The sequence below is a fragment of the Microtus ochrogaster genome, unplaced genomic scaffold (genome assembly GCF_000317375.1).
Source record: "Microtus ochrogaster isolate Prairie Vole_2 unplaced genomic scaffold, MicOch1.0 UNK1, whole genome shotgun sequence".
NCBI lineage: Eukaryota > Metazoa > Chordata > Mammalia > Rodentia > Cricetidae > Microtus > Microtus ochrogaster.
This window is the reverse complement of record NW_004949099.1, coordinates 28,194,015-28,215,571: the sequence shown is the minus strand read 5'-3', so window position 1 is coordinate 28,215,571 and position 21,557 is coordinate 28,194,015. Positions and strand designations below refer to the sequence as shown.

The following is a 21,557-nucleotide window of genomic DNA, read 5'->3' as shown; positions in this document are numbered from 1 at the left end:
GCTCTTGTAGACCAGGCTGGTCTCGAACTCACAGAGATCCGCCTGCCTCTGCCTCCCGAGTGCTGGGATTAAAGGCGTGCGCCACCACCGCCCAGCGTAACTTAACACTCTTGACTGAACCCAAACCTCCCCATTGTTTATGTATGTGTATTGTGTACCTGCTTGTCTGTATGTTCATGACACACATGCAGTGCTCATGGAGGCAAGAAGAGGGTGCTGGAGCCCTGGAACTATAGTTATAACTATAATGAACCACCTGATGTGAGTGCTGGAAACCGAAGCCAGGTTCCGTGTAAGTACAGTCAGTGTTCTTAACCAGTCATCTCTACAGCTCTGATATCAGCCTTCCTACTAAAGACACATTTATCTAGGGCATTGCAGAACCCAGGCCAGGTTTCTTGAGAGGGTCCCAGAGAGAGCCATGGCATGTCTTCACATGGAGTCTGGGAGGTTCCTCAGCTCAATAAATGGGTGCAGCAGATATGCTTGTGGCTAAGAAGATGCCATTGTGCCTGACTGCCAGCCTGGTCACTCTGAGTACACAGGAGCTAATGAGTTTGCCAGTGAGCTGCTGCCGTTGTCATGGTGAGGACTGCTGGACCACACACACACACTGACTTCTGGGGGTTCAGCTAGACACCAGCCTATTTGTCACCCCCACAGAGCCAGGTGCAGCCTGTGCAGGGGCTCTCTTCCACCATGACATGACATGGTGACCCAAGCCTTTCCTGCCACCCCAATAACAGCTTCCTACAGTCTATGGACAGAGAGACAAGAACCTAGAAATTTCCTCAGGAAACTTTCTGGGACCTGTGGGGATTGGTTCCTATCACTTCTGCCCAGGCCATGAGGTTCCAACATAAAGGCAAGGGAGTCTGGGAAGTGTTACTAAGAAGAGGGAATAAATGGCCAGCAGGCCACATCAAATGATCTCTAAGGCATTATATCATGCCCGTACTTCTTATACTACTAGGAAGCATGTATATATGGAAGGAAGGACAGAAGGAAGGAAGGAAGGAAGGAAGGAAGGAAGGAAGGAAGGAAGGAAGGAAGGAAGGAAGGATGGAAGGCAGGCAGGCAGGCAAGCATGGTGGCCCTGGAAGGATTTGACAATCAAAGAAAAGAGAGATAAAGAAAACAGGGAAACAAAGATTCCTGACCCCTCCAAGGAGTTGGGGATGCCTTCAGGAAGAGACTTGACTTAACATGGACCAAAGCAGACCAAGTTCTCAAGGCTTCCATGCACAAATCTGAGGATTTGCATGTTGTTCTTGATGGGTAAGTTCTGGCATCTCTGCTTTCACTGAAGAGGAAATCCACCCATTGCAGGTCAAACAGCTCTTATAGGAACCTCAGGTCTGAGCCTGTGGCTTCCTGGCTCCATGTTTCAGAAAAAGGCAGGAGAGTCCACTGGTCTTCAGCATGCACCTGGCATCCAGAGTTCCACAAAACGAATGGCCCTAGGTAAGTGGGTACCACACACATCCGCCCCTCTGCTTGCATCTCCCAGGAGCAGCAGAGATGTAGGCTCCTAGAATAAATGGCTTCCGATCCCCGCCCCCTCCAGAGGAAGCCGGGTCAGCGGAGGAGAGGACCCTCCCCATGTTCTGCAGGATGAATGGGGGGCGTGCTGGCCCTGCTGCAAGGGCAGCCCACATTCAGAGATTTTAGAGCAGATTTGTGTGGGAACAGGAAAAGCCCTTCACAGCTTGTACAACAATTGGTTCCAAGGAGCCCTAGCACATGGGTCAGGGGGCTACCTGCCTGAATCCCAGTGGGACCCTTGGGATTCAGGAAGGATAGCTGTAGTCATGAGGACAAAGTCTCTCCCCTACTCAGAGGCCACACTGCCACAGTGTATGGCCTAGTTGGCAGGGATAGTACTCTACAGTTCACACTACAGCACTGAGTCTTGTATCTTCCCCTGGGGCTGGCACAGGGGATTAACCCATGGCACTTGGGGGCAGAGCACTGTGAACAGGGAGGGACTGTGTCTTTCTTTTTCTCATACACACAAAGGATGGAATCAGGGTCCATGCCTAGGGAGTCAGAAATGGCATCCATAGGGGACACAGCAGCCTAGTCATAGTGTTAAATGAACCTAGGGGTTCAATGGACTTCACCCTTCTCCAGGACAGAGCAGAGAGAGACAGAGGTCAAGATCAGGGCTCTCACTGTATCCCTTCTCCTATAACACAGACACACCGACTGAGCTCTGAGAGTGAGGACCACAGTATGGACCACAATTCACCCAGCTCCTCCAAGTAGAGACGAAGATGGAGAAGGAACAATATTTGGCACAGACAGGCAGGTGAGGGAGCCAAGAGTGAGTTAAGAGACAAAGAGGTGTGCTTTTTGAAGGCGTGGTGTGGGTCACCACAGAGAAACCCCCAGCCAGAACATACCTCTAGGTCAGCAAAGAGCTCACTGCTGGTCAGCCAATGGCTGTGTTCAGAGTGGAATTTACGAAGGCACTAGTCATAACAGGTGTATGCTGATGCTGACCCTCGTCACCACAGTGGTTTCTAGGACACAAAGGCCTGGGAGAGTCATGTAGTGCATCCCAACTGCTCCCCCATCTCAGCCTCACCATCGGAATTCTTCACGGGCAAGCCAGCAGCAAGCCATGAGAAAGAGGAGTTCTGCCCACTCAGTTGTGGGGAGACGGACCCTGAAATATTTGGACTTGGGAACACATGGCTCTGGGGACAAAGCCTGGTGGGGAGCTTCTGTCAGGTGCCTCATTCTGAGCCTCACAGGGATTGGTGGACAGCGCAAAAGCTTTGGGTGGGCAGATGAGGGTCAAGTTCTCACTCTTCTGCTGTCTTTCTGCATGACCACAGGTAAGAGTCTTCATGTCTCTGGGCATCAGGTTTATCATTCATGAATGGCAGAAGAACAGAAGGTAATAACGGGGGAACTGGACACCTGCCCCTCACTCTGATGCTTTTTTGTCAAGTCTGGTAAGGAAACAAACTCTCATGTCTTTTCTAATATACAACCTCCCTCCACACTGCCCAGGTTTCTGAGACGCATCAACACTGCATAGATACACCTTTGGTCATGAGTACAGAATCCAGTGATGGGTGGGAAGAGCCAGCTTCTCGCTGTTCCCAGGCTCCCTGACTTCCCAATGCCCAGCGAAGACAATATGCGGAACCCGCCAGACCCAACAGCGCATGCGGCCTTTGGCTTTTGGGTCTGAGAGCCAGGACAGGGCTTAGTGACCCACAACCTTTCTTGAACATTTCCTTTATAAGACAGACAGACAGACAGACAGACAGACAGACAGACACACACACACACACACACACACACACATGCTTGCATGCAAGCACACAAACTTTTTCAGTGAAGTCCTCAATTGAAGCGAAAACGTAACTTATATAGCCTGGCAGAAAAGGGCTGAATCGAAGTCTTTCTTTCCACCTTTTCTATTGGGAAGGAAGGCTCTGAATGGATTAAAAGTAGGTTAGGGGAAGAATGAAACAGCTGTGTTTCCAGTGTGTACCTGACAACCGCTTTTGTGGAAGTGAATAATTACATGAGAATCGCTTCCTTCCCACCTCTTTCTCAGCCTCCTCGGGGTTGCTAGGCGCCCTCGCTCCTTCTCTCTGCTAATGCCACATACAGAAGCAAGTGAATACAGTATGGCCATTATGAGGGGCCTGGAGTCCAGGAGAAGGATTCAAACGCTCCTCCCTGGTGGCTTCGATGGGGAAGAAGGTTTGGGGGTGCTGACTTCGGATATATTTAAATGCTAATGTGCTGGGCTGGCTGGCCCAGCAGAGCCAGCGGGATGGTGGTGGTGGGAAGTGACAGGGGATCTTGGCTTGGCACCCCACTGGAAACATGTTCTGTTGCTTCTCGAGTGGGTGCCAAGCCCTTTCCTGGGCAGCTGGCCTTGGTCACCTCAGGACCTGCCAGTAAAGTGTCAGCAGGCTGAAGGCTGAGCCATGGGCAGTGAGGAGCTGGTTGGCTCGGTGTGTGGGGAGTTTGGGTGTGTAGGCTGACCCTGGTGGCCCGTGTGTGTGCAGTGGTGGACAAGGGTCATTGTGGTTGGACCTTTGCCCAGGATGTTGAGCGGATGTGTCTGAGGCACAGAAAGAAGAGGGAGGAGTGGATGGGTGGTGGATGGCACCAGGAACATGGCAGTGCCTTTAGTGTCTTATGTAGTAAAATCCTGGGGTCTGTATACGCCTCATGAGAGGTACTGAGCCCTATTTTTCAAGGGCTCAGCAGAGACAGTACAGAGACAGGACCCTTTCTCAGTTGAGCCTCCCCTAGGTTTGTTCATGAGTTCAGAGGTTCCTAATATTAAGCCAAGATCTTCCCCATCAGGACGTCTTCATTCTAGATAGCCCATTCCCATGCAGGACTTGGTATGCATACATAATCCCCACTGGCTCCCACTATAAGCTACAGGTGCCCTCTACCACTGTGGACACCAAGCTAAATGACCTGCATCAAAGGTCCTTGGCAGGGGTCTGGGCTGGCAGCAGTAGCCCTCACTCACAGACAGCACAAGGCCAGTGTGCCCTGGACCAAGCCAAACTCTAGCTCCCAAGTCCAACCCTGAGCTGGCATATTCTCTTGTGTCAGCCAAGCTGGCCCTCAGATGAAATTTTAGCCCCTTCCCCTATGATCACATTCCTTCCTCTAATAACTGTGGAACTGATTCAAAGTCAGGGCTGTTTTGTGCTCTCCGAGGGCCATGGGCAGTATGGGGTCTCATCTACAGAAAAGGCTCACTTGGGGTTGGAGGAGAGACAGAGTGCAGCTATCCAGTGGAAGAGAGCCCACTTCGCTTTGTCTGCCTGCACACAGAGCAGAGACCTCCCAGCATGTCATTGTGTGTCTGCCTGAGCAAGGACAGAGCTCCATGAGCGCATCCAGCCCTTGTTGCCCAGTCTGGACAGTTTTCAAGAGCAGTAGCCACCACTTCTTGAGACTCGGCACACAGGAACACAGTCCTGGAGGTCTATGCAGAATCCTAACTATAGGCCACGTGGGGAACCCGTTGGACTGGAAAAGCAGGGCATCTGGGTTCCATTCCAGATAGCCCCTGAAGTTCTTGTGTATTATCTTCTTTCCCCCATTAGTCTTGGTTTCCTAATCCATAAAGTGAAGAAACCAGACAGCAATGAAGATGACCAGTAAGTGACAAGCGTATCTCACTCTCACTGCTGCCCGTGACAGACATTACTAATCAACCACACTCTCTTCTGTCCTTAGTACAGCTATGATGAAGAGTGTCTGCCACTAGCTAGAGCTAGCAATGGAGCAAAATGCAAGAGATGATCGTCCAGCCCTGACATCTTAGGCAAGGAAGTGATAGATAATTCCTTGTGCCCATTACAGAAACAATGGTATGCTCCCAGAAATACACATTTTAATGAGTCACTAGTGTATGCATGGCCTGGAAGGCTGGAAGGAAGCAAAGGCCCAGAGATTGGGAAAGCTAGAATGGGACTGGAATTGCCCAGCAGGGGTACTTCCAAGCAAGGGGGTGAGTGTGGGGTCAGGTAGGCCTCCCAGAGTCCCCTGGAGTCCAGTCCATGGAGCAGGTACCAATTTTTCAATGCATTTTTGGCTGCCACTAGCTCAGAGCCTTGGGGAAGGAGCGTTGCTGCCAGTCACAACAATGTCTGGAGGCAAGCATGCAGGAGAGCTGACTTCTTCAGGAAGACAAATAGGAGACACGCAGCTTTGGCTACTCACCCTCCCCAAAGAGTCTCTGTGGCAGTGTCCTGGGCCTTGGGGCAAAGGCGGAGAAAGTAAGCTGAGATCCACTCACGCCTCCATAGGTGACTTCCCAGCCCTATAGCTTGGACAGCAAAACTAAGAATGGTCATTAAGAAGATAAATCAAGAGATAAAGGCTGATATGTCCCGGGAGAAGGGCGCACAGGTCTACAACTCACTTTAAACAGCAAAGGAGATAAATTGAATGGATAGAGGGCTGGAGAGGTCTAGGCTGCATTGAACACAGTGAATGCAACGATAGAATCTGGGGGAGGGGGTGCTACCTATAGTGATGGCTTGCCTCCTATGAGAGTCTAGATCCTTCTACATTAACAATAAGCATCTTAGGTGATAGGCCTCCCTGAGGAGTGGCATCCACAGAAAGAACCTGTCTGAGTAGGAGGAATTACAATAAGGAGACATGGATGCTACACTTCTACATTATTATATTAATTAGCAGGAAAAGTGTGTGTGTGTGTGTGTGTGTGTGTGTGTGCATGTGTGTGTAAGGAGGGGGAAGGGGAGGTGCTGGTCTGCCATTTCCTACAGCTAGCAGGGTCTAGGAAAAAGAGAGAACAGTTAAATCTGCTGAAGATTCTTTACTGGGACACAGACACTCGGCAATCAAGAGAAGAATCAGATTGTGTATATATAGAGAGAGGCAGAAGTGATGGGAAAGAGTCCATAGGTCTGATCTTTAACAGAAGAAAGGAAAACCCCTTAATAATGGCTCAGTACAGGACATGGATAATCAGAAATGCTCATTGGATTGCTTAGATAGGGAAAGACTTTGAAACAAGAGCCAGAAGAGCTCTCACAGCCTGGCTTGTGAGGTTGTAGGATGTGGGAATACGGGTCAGTCTGCGTGCTGAGGACGTGGGCCCATCCTCCCTAGAGACTAAGGCTGCAGAATCTGGCACAACACAAAGGAAATCAGTTCCTGATGCACTGCCTCACAGAACCACGTGTGACACTTGGCCATTGTCAACTAACTTCCCCAAGAATACCGAGGGATGAGAGAGAACAGAGGAAGGGCAGATATTACTGAGAGAATCGGGCATGAGCAAGGTGGGGCTTGATGCCCAGCTCACCGGCCTGCGAGGGCTGCGTTCACGGAAGAGCTAAGGGCCCTTGGGGCTGTGACAGTGGCTTCTCTGGGGTGAAGTGCATTCTTTGTAAACTTCACAAGAGGTTCTTGTGCACCTGTGATTTAGACTGGCATGCAAATCAGGTTTGCAAAGTGCTAAACCAATCAAGAGATGACAGAATAGAAAACAGAGGGGCATGTCTGGGTCACTCAAAGGTGACTGTGGCGAGATTTATATAAAGCTAATCTTCCCAGGAAAAAATCCTGACAGCTAAATACTTTACCGGAGGGAACCTGGATGCTTTGAAAGCACGAGAAAATGTTCACAGAAGACATAACTGATAAAATAGCTCAGGCGACAGAGACTAAGTTTGTTCTAGCGGTAGGCAGCTATATCTTAGGAGTATATGATGTACATTTCTCCCCTGAAAGAAAGCACACTGGGGGTAAAGGTCCTTCACCCAGCCCAGGGCCCCTTCTATACTCAAGTGTGGCCAACGGAGAGGCAAGAGCTATTGCATTGACCTGAAGTCTATCTAACCCCAGAATCAGTTCCTGCAGCAGGCACAGTAGGGCACAACATGGCCCGGCTCGCTGACTTCCTTGCTATGTAAGCAGTAGTATCTGGCCCCACCAAGCCTATGGCAGGCGGAGAGACCCACAGCAGCTTCGAATCGGGGCGAGGAAGCTGGACATTCATGGAGGATGACTGTGGATTAGAGAGAGCTAAAGAAGGTAGTGCCTGTACCTGAGCTGCAGCGTCTAGCATTGTTCTCCTGACGGAACGGTTGCTATAGTGACATCATCTTTTCATGCTGGATTTGACCTTGCTGATGTATTTCTGTTTTCTCTTTAGTATCCTGCAGTTGCTGAATTACAAAACCAATGGCAGTGCCTTGGAAGGTAGTCGGCCCTCGGGGCTCCTGCCCACCCTCTATGTATGTGTTTCATAAAGGATGCTAAGCCTCAAGTGCTTTGCACATTCACAGCAGCATCTGAAAATGCACAAAAGCAGCAGCTAAAGAGTTGGAATGAAGACACCCTGAGCAGGCGGGAGAAGATGCTCCCAGGAGCCATAAAGTCATTGGGTAAACATCTCAGTGTCAGCAATGGGCTGCTGGCCAGTGGGGTCACCTCAATAGCTCCCCCTACCCCAGTTCAGGCTGTTGCCACTGCTCTTGGCTATATATCAGAACTAGATGGAAAACTCTATTGCTGAAGATCTAGGACACAAAGAGCTCAAGCTAGGGCCAAGCTGGAAGCCCCTTCTCTATTGGCTGGCTTTTGTATGCAGTGTTGCTGACGTTACTATTGGAAATGGACCTGTTACATTAACAACACACCAGGTAAAATGTGCCCTCGGGACTATGTTCACAGCTATTCAGGGTGCAACCAACTGATTTCCAATTGGACTTAAAACCCACTGCCTAGACAGGAACTTAAGTCTAACACTATGAGCCAGAGCAAAGTTCATAGCTGGTACAGTCAGAGGCTCCCATGAAGATTGGTTTTGTTAAATGGATGTATCTGTCAAGTCGCTTTTAAACATTTTTGATTTTGCCATGGGGTACTGCTGCTGCTACCCTGAGTCACAGAAAGAAATTTTTTTTCATAGTGGATTGAAGATTGCTATTTATTTAAGTCACAGAGAGTGGTTGTTGCTGGGGCACAGGGCCTTAGTGCTCAGGCAGAAATGTAAGACACTAACCACCCACTCTAGTCTCAGGAAACAACTCAGAAAGGGTGAGAGTCAGGGGAAGGGGTGGGCTGTCTTGTAGCTATTGCCTCTAAATTGAAGCATTCTCCTAGAGGGAGAAGGAGGCTCAAACAACTCGGGAAGAAAGGAAACTCATAAGGTTCAGAAAGCACAGAGGTCTACAAGACTCACAAAGACCCTCCCCCAGGTTGTATAAGCAATAAACAATTGCTGGAGCAAAGGACTTTTTGGCAGAGCCGCTGGTAAGACTTCCTGTGCTGAGAAGATTTTGTAGTGATGCACCTGCCTTGGAGATACACCAGTAACTTCATTGGTTCACCAGGCAAAGCTTGAGTGAGATCAGGACTTTTGATCTGTGGTCGGTACCCTATCTGGGATGAACAGACATTTGTTCACACCTCCCTGGGAAAAGCCATGCAACACACACGCTTGCACCAGTGGTGGCAAACTGTGTAAATCTCTGCTCTTTTTGGAAATGGTAAGAACAAAGATCAGTGTTCAGTCTGTGACAAGAAATCCAAAGCGTTCTGGGGACTCTGCCATCTCTGCCTTGACATCATCTCACAGGCTAATGACACTTTAAACTCCTAATATCATCCATCTGCAAGTCACCTGTCTGCCTGGGTGGTTCTTACTCCTCACTTCCAGCCACACATCCCTCCTGAATGAGGTGAAGCAGTCTCCCAGGGATCCAGAAGCAGAAAAGGACAAACCAAGTGCAAGTATGAGTTTGTTTCCCTGGTGCCATTTTACCCTAAGTCTGGGATCTTTGTCATGGATACAGTTACTAAAGAAGCCTGTGGCTGTTGCTATTTCTTCCATTTGGTTTTCTTAGGGACCCTCCTGCCCTTTTTTAAAATAATGTTTTATTCATCTGTGGAAAGTTGTATACATTTATCCAATATATTTTGACTATACTCATCTACTTCTTCCTGACCCAAACTCTCCCTAGGGTTCCCACCCCACTACCCTCTCAACTCCATGTCTTCCTGTTTTGTTATTAATAATCCTAAGTCTACTGAGTGATTCTGATACGCACACGCATGTGGGGCCAGCCACCTAGGCAGACGTTACCAGCCACATTCCCCAAAAAGAATGACACTTTTTCCCTCAGTGGCTATCAACTGTTCTGATGAAGGCAGGTTCTCAGGCCCTGCCCACATTCACGCTGGGTTGTTTTGACTGACTAGATCGTGAGCAGGTAACCACAGGTGTTGACATGTATAAAGACCACGTCCTGTCCAGAGGGAGCTCTTTATTTCTTGTCTATTCTGTGACTTTTCCACCAGCTCTGTCACCTGTGTAGAGGTCTAAATGAATGCCACGGCACTCACTATTCCAGGAAAGAGCATAATTTTGAGATTCTGCAAAAAGCAATCAGTGCACACCAACTATGTGCCGGGCAGCACACAAGCCATCTCAAGGAGAGCTGAGTAAGATGTTGTCCACATGTGGGAAGGGTTTGCAGTGCGGGCAGTGGCTGAGTGGAACCTGATTTAATCATGTGTTCTTTTAGACCAACATTCATCTGCCCCTTTCAGATGCTGTGTAAAGTAAAAACACTCACAGGACCACAGGTAAATCACTTCTCTTCTCCAGGCTGTGTTGTTCCCCAGGAGACCCCCTGAAAATCTCTCTGGGCTTTGCCAAGGGATTTTTTTTTCTTTTATGACTCAGACCCATGGGGCTATTAAGAGGAATTTCCACTTGGCATGAAGCAGTCCAAGTGGGAGAGTCAGAAGTGGAGAATTAAAGGGCTATTGCTGGTGAAAAGATAAAAGCCAGCAATTTTACTCAGTGCCCTTCTTTTCTAGGTGAGGGAATTCTGGCACGGAGAGAGACAGTGGCTTGTTTAAGGTCAGTGATAGCGCTGGGTCCCCAGAGTCTGAGTGAGGAGTTTCCCATCATGCAGCATAGCTTCTTTAGGTAAAGTGTGCAAGACAATGACATAAGCCTCTGTCGGGCTGGAGGAGGGGCTGTGTTCCTTGCCCGTGCCTGACCGAATGTCACTAAGGTTCTAATCAAAGAGTGGAGCCAGGCTCGAGCTCTCTGTGAGCAAAAGCAGGGCGGTGCTTGCCCTGTGGGTGCTCCAGAGCTCAGCTTGCATATGAGAAGTGAAAGAAATGGGACAGGAGATTCACACACCAGTGCATCTGCACAGAGGAGGACGTCAACTGTCACAATTCCAGTCACCCAGGACCTATCAACGCCCCATTACCTTGCTGCTCATGGGCAAAAGAGAACTCAGTCGCTCACGAAGCTGCGCTGGGTCAGAAATCATCAGAAGTCACTGTGTCTACGAGGTGCTCATTGAAACTGTGGGGCTGGTGAGAGCCTCTTCTGTCCCCCTCCCTGTGATCTCTGCAAATCTCAGGACATTTTCCTCCATGCGAGTCTACCAGGATATCTGATATTCTCTATCCCCAACAGAAGTAGAAAGGACAGGGACAATTAATATGGAAATCTAGAGACGTCAAACTCTCTGTCTGAGGTCACAAAGCTAGTGAGTCGGGGCTCGATTCCATGTCAGTCTAGGCTCATCATTTCACAGACGAGAGGACAGATTCAGAAAACTGGAAAGGTGACAGGTCTTCCATATGGGGTCCTATGTTCTAGTCCAGTTCTTTCTGGTCTTAGGTGAGGTGAGACACATCCTCTCTCCGGGACTCAGGTGCTCTCCATCAAGGAAGTAGTTGCTCCCAGATGCTGTTTCCCCAGCTTGCTAATGTAGGAGAGAAGTTAACTGCATTGCAATCTTTATCATTACACCTTAATAAATATAATTGCATCTGCATAAGAAGAAGATTGACAGTCAAAATATGGTTTTTAGGAAATCATCAACCAAGAAACAGAACCCTTTTCTTGGTTATATTTGAATTAAGAGTCAGTAGGGAGCACTTCATTGAATACTCATTTCTGGCTCAAAGAATTAGTATGTTAGATTTAAGACCAGCAGATAAAGAGAGACAAATACTGAAGACCAAGGATGTTGTCTTGAGAGATACAGACAACACAGAAGAATGATACATAGTTGGCATTTCAGATTCATAGTCTGTCTTGGGAGGAAGGAAGAAATGTCTCCCTATTGATAGAAATGAAAGAAGTCAAAGATGAAAGTTCAGGAGGAAAAAACGATCCAGCAACCCATGAGGATGTCTGGGCAAATAGATGCCCAAGAGCCTGGGCTTTAGACATCTTCCTGAGGATAGAGTTAAAATATTGAGCTCTAGGCATCACTAGAAGTTAAGGTGAATTACTGTGGGGAACTGGGAGGCAGAAAATGAATTTCCTGTAGTGAATAAGAAGTTACAAGACTATTTTTGAGCATAGGACCCAACATGCAAGTGCCACTTATATGCATAACCGCACACTGCTGTTTCAATATAGACACCAAAGCTCAATAGTAACTGAGAAGTTACCACCCTAGAATTCCATACCCAGCTATCACTCAAGAGACAGACAGTGAAATAAATCCTGTTTTGACACACAGGTTGAAAGGATTATGTTCCTCTAAAAACTCTTGTAAAAAGAGTGAGTAAAGGATATACTTTAGCAAGAAAAATGCAATCCTATAGAAAGGAATGAAAGCCAGGGAGTGGTGGCGCACGCCTTTAATCCCAGCACTCTGGAGGCAGAGGCAGGTGGATCTCTCTGAGTTCAAGGCCAGCCTGGTCTACAAGAGCTAGTTCCAGGACAGGCTCCAAAGCTACAGAGAAACCCTGTCTTGAAAAACCAAAAAATGATAGGGAGTAAATAACTCACTAAACCACAGCATAGAATCCAACTATTGACTCCTAAAAGGGAACACAGCAGAATTTAAAAGTAGGTAAGAATAACTGAGATGATGCATGTGGTATTTAGAGGGAATTCTGTGTTCTGCCATGTATTGTTCAGGCAGGGTATGAGGCTGGGTGACCACCATGCTGGCTAATTAATACCCACATCTTCCATAGTTTCCTTTATGCTCAGAAAAGACTCTTTCTTCCCAGACTGGTGCCATTGCAGTTTCCTGCAGGGCTCATGGGGGAACCTTCTTCATGGTTCTTCTTGTCCAGATAAGCAGTGGCCACAGTTCTGGCTGTGACAATTCAATGGCATCCTCTGAACTCTGCTAGAGATCAGCGGGCCCCTGAAGCTAGAGGAAGGGCATCCACAGAGTTGACAGCAAGGCTTCAGGAAGACAAGGTGACAGCTCAGTGTTTAGGCCCCCAGGGAACTTGAGTGCCAATTTCTACAGACTCTCCTGCTTTGGAGCCTTCAGCCCTAAACGTTGTTTCTACCCAACAGACGTACAAAGACAGAAACTTTCCATAGCCATGCTCTTTGTGATAGCTATTCACGGTTATCAACTTGACTGAATCCAGAATTGATTAAAAAGCAAGCCACTGGGCATATCTTTGTGGACTATTCTTTTTTCTTTTTTTAGATTTATTTACTTTCTGTATATATGTGCTACAATATCTGTGCACCAGAAGAGGGCATAAGATCCTTTTACAGATGGCTGTGAGCTGCCATGTGGTTACTGGGAATTGAAGTCAAGACCTCTGGAAGAGCACCCTGTGTTTTTTACCACTGCCTCCTATGTGGAATAATCCTGATGATGTTATTTGAAATGGGAAGCCCCACCTTATATGTGGGCAGCACCTCCTGCTGGAAGCACAGGTAAACAACGAAAGAAGCTTTGCATTTTTCTGCATGCCTTCATGATTTCTGCATGCCTGGAGCTTCCATGACTGCTGATGCCTTCACTGATAAGAAAAAAAAGACCAGAAGCTCTTCAGGACTCCTCAGGGCCATCAGCACCAGACTGGGACTGCTGAGACGTCCAGCATTGTGGACTGAACCACTATCGGGCTGCTGGCCTCTCTGGTGTGAGATTGCCATCATTGGACTATGCTAATGCATCCTGTAAACCAACCTAACAAGTGCCATTTTAACATGTGGTCCTGCTTTTAATTCTGCTGCTCCAGAGAACCCTGACCAATACACTCCTCACTTTAGTGACCACTGGTCACAGGTGACTGTTAATGACCTGAAACTTGTGGGAGAAACTGAGGCACTGAACTGTGTATGTGATTTAGTTTCTGTCAATCAAAGCGAACATGGTTTGTGGCTGCTTTACGGACAGCACAGCTTTAGGGGGTGTAGTCCCCTGGGGGACCCATTGCATCCCACCTTCAGGAAGCCTGGGGCGCTTCTCTACTGCCTCCCACCTTGGAGTGGGCAGGGAGGCTCCAAGAAATGCTTGCTTGGATTACCTGTCTCTGGGACCATGGCCTAATGAGACATGAGCCCTTCCTGATTTATGTGACAGTCTCACTTGCCCAGGATGTTGTCTCAGACATGACTGTTTCTCTTAGACCAGGCTGTTTCAAACTTCCACCTTTGTGCCAGTCACTTGAGGGCACTGCTGAAACGTGGGCTCTGACAGAACAGGTTCATGATGGCACCTGAGTGGCAGCACCTCTGATGAGCTCCCGGAGGTGGCCAGTGTGGTTGACCAGAAAGCAGTTTGTGTAGTAAGGTATAAGCAAAAGAAGTCAGTATGAAAAGCCTACATTTGCACCATTCCAACTACAGATCATTCTGGAAAAGACAAAATTATGGATACAGGGAAACTGTCAGAAAGATGGTGGGTGTGAACAGGCAGAATACAGAAATTTCAGATCGATGATCTTACTGCATGATACTTGTATGATACTAGAAAGTGTTGGGTACATGTCATTACACAGCTGCCTAACCCCACACAATGCCCAACACAGAGGGTGCAGGCACTTGCTGCTAAGCATGATGATCTGAGTTTGATCCCAGGACCACATGGAGGAAAGAGAGAACTGACACCTACAGGTGGTCCTCTGACTCCTACAAGTGTGCTGTGCATGTGCGCACACACACAAATAAACTTAAATTATAAATAATAATGAGCTTCAGTGAATACAAGGCATCAATACTGGCTCTATAATTTTGGGGAATGAACCACCGCAACAACGACAGAAAACTTGGGTTATTAAGGAAGCAAGTCCTTTGGATTTTCTGATTTCTATTTCTGGAAGCTTAACTCTCAAAAAATGAAACATATTAATCAGAGACCCTCCCCAATTAAAAACCACTGTCCCAGAAAATAGGAACTATATCTACCCACCTGCTCTTCCACCCATTCCCACAGTTGCCAGCCAGTGGATAGCAGGTTTGTTTTATGAAAGCAGAATCAGGGACAATACTCCATAAATATGTTCTGTCTGAATAAGCTCAGGGAAGATCCAACCAGAGAGCCAGTCTAGGGCTGATATGCTTCTCTTGATACAGCTCTAGCTAGGCTTGTCAGGTATACAACTGAACACATGTCATGAGGGGCTTTGGGTGTTTTCTGGAAGTGACCGTGCTACCTCTTTCCTGTCAAGCCTTTGAGCTTCAGCCACAGCCACCTATAATGTTATAGCTGGTGTGTGTGTGTGTGTGTGTGTGTGTGTGTGTGTGTGTGTGCGTGCGTGTGTGTGTGTGACCCTATGGCACTCCAAGCTCCCACCCCCATCCTTAGTAGACAGATGCCTACTTTACTAAGGCCCCAACTGCTGCTCAGCATGTGGCTCCACTCCTTCCCCCTCCTCATTGTCCTATCTTTTATAGACACTGGAAGAGGCTTACACTCGCTGTCTCCTCTAGCTTGACAATATCCACATGGGGACAGGAGACGAGTAGAAGGGGGTCCCTGCCGACTAGAAGCACACAAGGGGACATCTTGAAGGTCAGAGGGGGCGAGTTTCCAAGTAGCCACACAGGAAAAGCAACGAGCAGATTCAGAAGCAGTCGCGTCCCTAACCCACTTTGCCTGGCTTTACTCAGTCTGCCCTGAGCTGGACGGCCTTCTGAAATTACAGCTCTCTTCTCAGTAATCAACCTCTCACTCTGGAACATTCCACACCACCCACACACCACCAAAGGAAGTCGGAATGCTTTGGCTTGACAGCCACCATTTCTGGGGAGGATAACACAGCCCTTTATTCTTTAAAGCCATCTCAGATATGGTTGCTAGTCACCAATTGCTGCCTGTAATCATGGCTCTCTTGCCACTTCCTGTATGTATGCAGACATTCATTCTTTTGATCCATGCTTGTTTTCAAACAACCTTTCTTTCCTCTTCCTTCAAACAGCAAATCAAAGCTCCCTGAAGTCTCTAGGCCAGACAGAAAGAAAGAATGTTTTTATTCACTTCTGACTGTTGATATTCCTTAAGATAAGTTACCAATGGCAACCATTCATCTGCTTCTATCCACCCAACCTCTCATCTGTCCACCCATCCGCTTACCCACCATCCATCCATCCAATCACCCACCCACCCATTCATTTCATTTCCATCTGCTCACCTCCTGCTAGCCATCTACACACTATCTACTCATCTGTTCTCCCGAACAGTATCTATCCAACTACCCACATTCTTACCATCCATCTATTAATCCATTTATCTGCTCACCTATCCGCCCACTCAGCCACTCAACCACCTAGCTATCCACTTACCATTCACCCATGTGGCCATCTACCCACCTACCATCCGTCCATTTAACTGCCCCTTCTACATCATCAGTCCATCCATCCATCTGGTCAGCTACCCATCATCCATTTTCCTGCCTCGCCACCACCCATTCATCCATCTTCTGACCATCCACAGTCATCTAACACCCATCCACTCATCCACTTATCCATCCATCTGTCCATCTATTCATCTGCCCATCTACCTACCCACCATTTCACAGTGAGTAGGATCTTCTCCTGTCCTAGGCTCTGGCTCAGATACCAGGGAATTAGTAGTGGATAACACACAAGCATCCTTTGCTTATGTAGAGCTGAAATTCTAACTGATAATACTAACCATGAATACAGTGATTAATAAACATGAGATTACGCCAGGCAACCACTGGCTCCATGAATTAAAACAACGACAACAACAACAGCTTTTGTTTAGGTCATGGGATTGCGTGGGTCCTGACACGGGAACACAATGTGAGGGGCCAGCGATGGGATGGTGTAGAGAAAAAACAACTGAGACAGAATTGGGGATGATGACGCGCTGGCAGCTGGAGCCAGGCCCACTGTGGTCTGGGAATAAGGGCCATGTGACATAGGACCAGGCCCAATGCAGTGACTGAATAGATTTGCAGATACTGCCAAATGTCTTCAAGGAAGCAGAACTTCCCAGCTAAGCAACACCGCCCTAGAACAAGGAAATCGATACATTCACCTTCTTCAGGCTTAAAGCCAAACTTTGAGGGGACCTGTAGGAGAAGCATAACTCAGAAGCCCATCACCTCCTACTGAGTCCTATGACGCCAGAGTGTCTTTTGGGGTCAGCATGGGCTTCCATCGATCTGATCTGAGAAGACTTGAGGGTGAGGCCCACTCAAGGTTCAGGTAACTGTCCATACTGGACTAGAATGCACATTAAGACAAAACCAGCATGCTTCAAAGGCGGAGAACAGACTCTAGTGTTTACACCAATTCTGTAACACTCAGTGTTCAATCAGAAACTACCAGCGCACAAGCAGACAAGAAAACACAGGTTTTACTCTAGACCAGAGGCTTTGTGTTTAATAGACTTCAGTGACCCTAGATACAGCCAGAACTAAAGAAGACACCAAAGCACTGATCTGGTGACCCAGGCTCCCCACCGAGCTCCTTGAGAATGCTGCAGGAATGCAGCAGGGCCAGTGAGGGAAGGGTTGAAAGTGATAAGAAGGAGCCCACTGTTGAGATGGTTTTGTCTTCACTGTTTAGGCTGAACTTAAATCCGCCCATGAGTACCCTCAAAGTGCGACACTGGCAACACAGAGTAGTAAAGCAAAAAGAAAATGAAAGGAAGGAAGATATGTCTGTCTAACACTGGGAAGGGAGTGGCTGGAGCTCCAAATTGCAGGCAAGGAGCCTGCTGGCACAGGATGGGAAGTGGCTTCTTTCTTGGTGGGTACAAAACCTACCTGATGTGAAGTGACTTTAGAATCACGAAGGGCAGCTGGGACTGGGAAGACAGAGCAGCCAGGTGGTCAGACATGGTGGCTCTGGCACTGTGCTCTTTACTCAGCTGGCTCACAAGCCACTGGACTCAGGGATAGATATAAAACCTCAAGCCTCAGCTCCCTCATTTGTGAAATCGGGTTTTATGCTTACACCCCGTGAGAATTTTGCCCGTACATAGAACAAGATGGTTTCCAGTAATGATTTGGTGGCTGAGTGACTTCGAGAGACAAGACAGCTGTGGGGACTGGCAGAAGGTCAGCCTTCAGTAGAAAACCATCAGTAGTTACATTTTAGGTGGTGAGCTAGGTGTGTGCTGTGTGATTGGTGCCACGCTCCAGCACTCAGTATCATTTCTTGGATGACCCTGGCAGCAGCTCTCCTTCCCTAATACTGCTGAACCGGCTAAAAGACCACAGAGCTTCACCCTGAGAAGACCTGGGGCTCCAATGCTTCAATGGCATCTCTATGGTACACAGAACCCCAAGGAGGAGCCCAGCAATCCTGACTCTGTGAGCCAAGCAAAAGGGGAGGTTTGCTGTCTTTGGACAGGAGGTAAGGTAAGATGTGTGCCTACAGGCCAGTTCCAATCCACAGTAATGTCCTCCCCCCACCCCCATTGTTATTACAGACCTAATCATGTCTCTTCCAGAAGACAGGAACCTCCCTGAAGATAAGAGCCATGTGTGATGGGTTGGCTAGGCCTGATGAAGACGACAAACCACGTGCTACAGAAACAATACAGAACCGCACATACACAAAGAAAACTTTGAGGGACTTCCAGTCTCAGGGAGTGGCCTACACACCAGTGATGTTTCATTTTTTAAAAACCTGCTATCTCTAAGTCAGTGGAGACAAGGATATTTTGGTTTGAAAGTATTTCAGGCCAGAGGCCATTTTTTTTTTCTGGGTCCTGACGTGGAATCAGAGAATGTTACCACCAGGTGGCAGTGATCTCATAGAGTCTTCCTCAGGGTTCAGAAGGTTTCCAACCAGGGTCTTGTCTTCCTCCTGTGGTCTGGTTTGTCCTCCTGTGGGATGGGGAGCTGGGGAGATGTCTTGTTCTGAGGCCCAGCATTTTGAACACCTCGTCCTCAGGTTCTGTTTCCTCCACAGAGGAGGCTGCACAGGGAAGTGGTGTTTCAGGGCCCTTCCTGGGAAAGCAGACCCGCGAGTTGGATCTGTGACAAGTCTTTCTGTTCTCGCCCTGAAAACACACACTTGAAACACAATGACCAGCGAGAGCAGCAGAAATCTGGGGCAGGGACAATGCAAGATCCCTTTGGCTCTCCAAAGACGGAAAAGACAGAAAGTGAAAATGTAAGGGGGAAAAAATGGACTTGGAGCGCTTCACACTTCAGAGAAAACACAGGGCTGACAGTGAAGACAGACAGATGTTTAGAAAGCACCGACCATGGAGTGCAAGTCACAGGCACACAGTGAGCGAGCTGCTACATCCCTTCAAGTTCCTCACAAGAAACTGAATTTCCTGGATCCACAATAAAAGCCTTGGTTTCTAGTTCAAAGCCACCCTCTTCTTGGGCTGTGGGGTTCTGACTTGTCCTACTCAGAACCAGATATAGGCCAACATGATCCAGGGTCCTACTATATGCCAGGCCTGGTGCTGGGCAGCAGATGAGAAAGGCAAGGGCTCGGGCACACGTATGTACTGTGCCTGCAGCAACCCTGCATGGCAGACAAGCATTCTTACCCTAATAGACAGGTGAGAACCGTGAGCCAAGAGGAAAAGGCACAGGAGGAAGGTCTCTGATCTCACCATATCCTGACCTGACAGTCCTCTCTCCCAAGCTGAAGACTCCAGGGACCAGGATCTAGCACACTGCACACTGTGGTGCACAGACCTGCAGCCTCTATGAGAGAACTCTCAGCAATCATTCAGCCGCTCGTGGGGCTGCCGTGATTCCGAACCAGGAGACACTCCTCTGCTGATCATTTCACCCAATAGCCCAGCCCCCACACCTTGATGCTCTGGATGGACAGCCTGGGGCCAAGGCTCAGAGACTGGAAGCTTGACCTGACAATGACCTGGAGCTCTAGGCTTTCCCTGCCCTCCTAAGGTCTCTTCCTTGGCTCTCAGAAAAGATAGATAGCCATGGAACGATCTTTTATTGGCTCATGACTACAGGAGGTTACAACTCAGCCTTTCAGGTCATTGGTGGAGCAATTAAAGCTTAGAAGGGAAGACAGTGGGAACCTGAGATGGTCGGAGAAGAGCTGAGCAGATTCCTAGGTCTCTGGTTCATCTGTGTTTTCAGACTGTGTGTGTTCTGATTTATCCATGTTCTCAGAGTGTGTGTCCATGCGTACTCATCTGTGAACATATGTGTGAACATGTCCATCTGTATACAAGTGTGTGCATCTGTATACAAGTTCTGTGTGTGCATCAGTGTGCATATGCATGTGTTTCTCTCTGCGTGTGCAATTGTGTAGAGGTACATGTGTTTCCTTTGTCTGCATGTGTGCACACTTGTGCACCTGTATGGGCATATGTGCATGTTTATCTGTGTACATATGAGTTTTTCTCTGTGTCTGTATGTCTCTGTGTGTTTATATTTGTGTTCTGCATCTCTGTGTATGTATGTGTGTGTGTATGTATATGTATGTATGCTGGTATATGTATATCTGTGTGTATCTGTGTGTGAATGTAAGGCTTTGAGGAAGTGGCAACTGAATTTCCCCAACCTTTTCTAGCTATCAGAATCATCTCTGAGGCTCCTTACCTACCTGGTTGTCCTGTAGCCATCCCAGGCTCACTGAAAGTAAACCCCCAGGAGCCTGCATCTTTAACAAGCTCCAGGCCCCTGATGATTGTCAAGGTCTAGCGTTATGTTGAGGATACTCATGATCATGGCTCATGGACGTTAAGGCCCAAGGTGGAAGAAGGGGGGGTTGTCAGAGGACACAGGCAGGAACCTGTCTTCTATTGATACCAAAAGTGTAGACCGAACAAGAGAAGATGGACCCATGATGGGATATGTGTAGCCCAAAACTGCTGCTTCAGTCGAGACCCTGCTGTCAGAGTTATAGTTGGCCAGGCCAGCAGTCAGGAGCCAATTCCCTTCTTCCTGGGGACCTTGCCTGTGATTTGGGATGTGCTACAGGAGGCCAGTAGCACCCCGAGGCAGGGCAAACTGGTAAAGATGAGCATGTGTCCCTCTCCCCTGGCCTCATCACTCACTGTCACAGAACTCTGAGTCACACTAAACAACCAGTACTTTGCAAATCCTTCCATCCACACTGCCCAAACAGAGGGAGCCAAAAGTCAAAGACTTGAAATCTCTTGGAAGCTTCAAACTCTGAAAGTTAGACACCAATTCTGTGCAATTCATGTGATTGTTTCTATATTAAGTTGGCACTTCCTGGTGGACACAGCCAACGCTGAGCAAGTAGCTTTATATGCTGGAATTACTGTGGACCTGGGCCCAGTAGAGAGGGGTCTGGACTAGAGTCCCTGAAGGCTTCTGGCATGGAGTAGAGACTGAGGGCTTGGCTGATGAGGGGTCTCTGTGTAACACACTCCCAGACACTTCACCATGAGCCCACCCAGAGGGGCTCAGGCATAAACACGTGTGGGATAATCTAGGCCTGACTAAAGACTAGAGACAAATGAGTCAGTTTCTCCAAGTCTTTGTATGGGGTGGGGGTGGGTTTGGTGTGAATTTTTCAACAAAGAAAGTTAATCACAGTAAGGACCTACTTTCTCACCAAGATCCTCTGTGGCAGGTCTGTAACATCAGGCAGGGGAAAAAAAAAGCTTGTTAAATCAAGTTCTAACTGGAGTTTAGTATGTCCTTCATTTGTGACCGTGAGTGCTGTCAACAAATCACAGACCCCTCAGGAAAGAACGCCTAGATACAATGGTGGTATAGCTAGCTAAAATATTTATGGTGATGGCTAGAGAGATATCTGGCTTAGGGGTTGAGAGCACATATTGCTCTTTCAGGGACCAGAATCCAATTCCCACAGCCACCTGTGAGCCTAG

At 48.1% G+C, this 21,557-nt stretch overlaps 1 protein-coding gene across 1 annotated transcript in view; it reads right to left on the bottom strand.

Moving 5' to 3' along the window:
- Slc6a11 (solute carrier family 6 member 11) overlaps positions 1-21,557 on the bottom strand; it is a 120,029-nt gene that overhangs the window by 31,994 nt on the left and 66,478 nt on the right. The window lies entirely within an intron of this gene.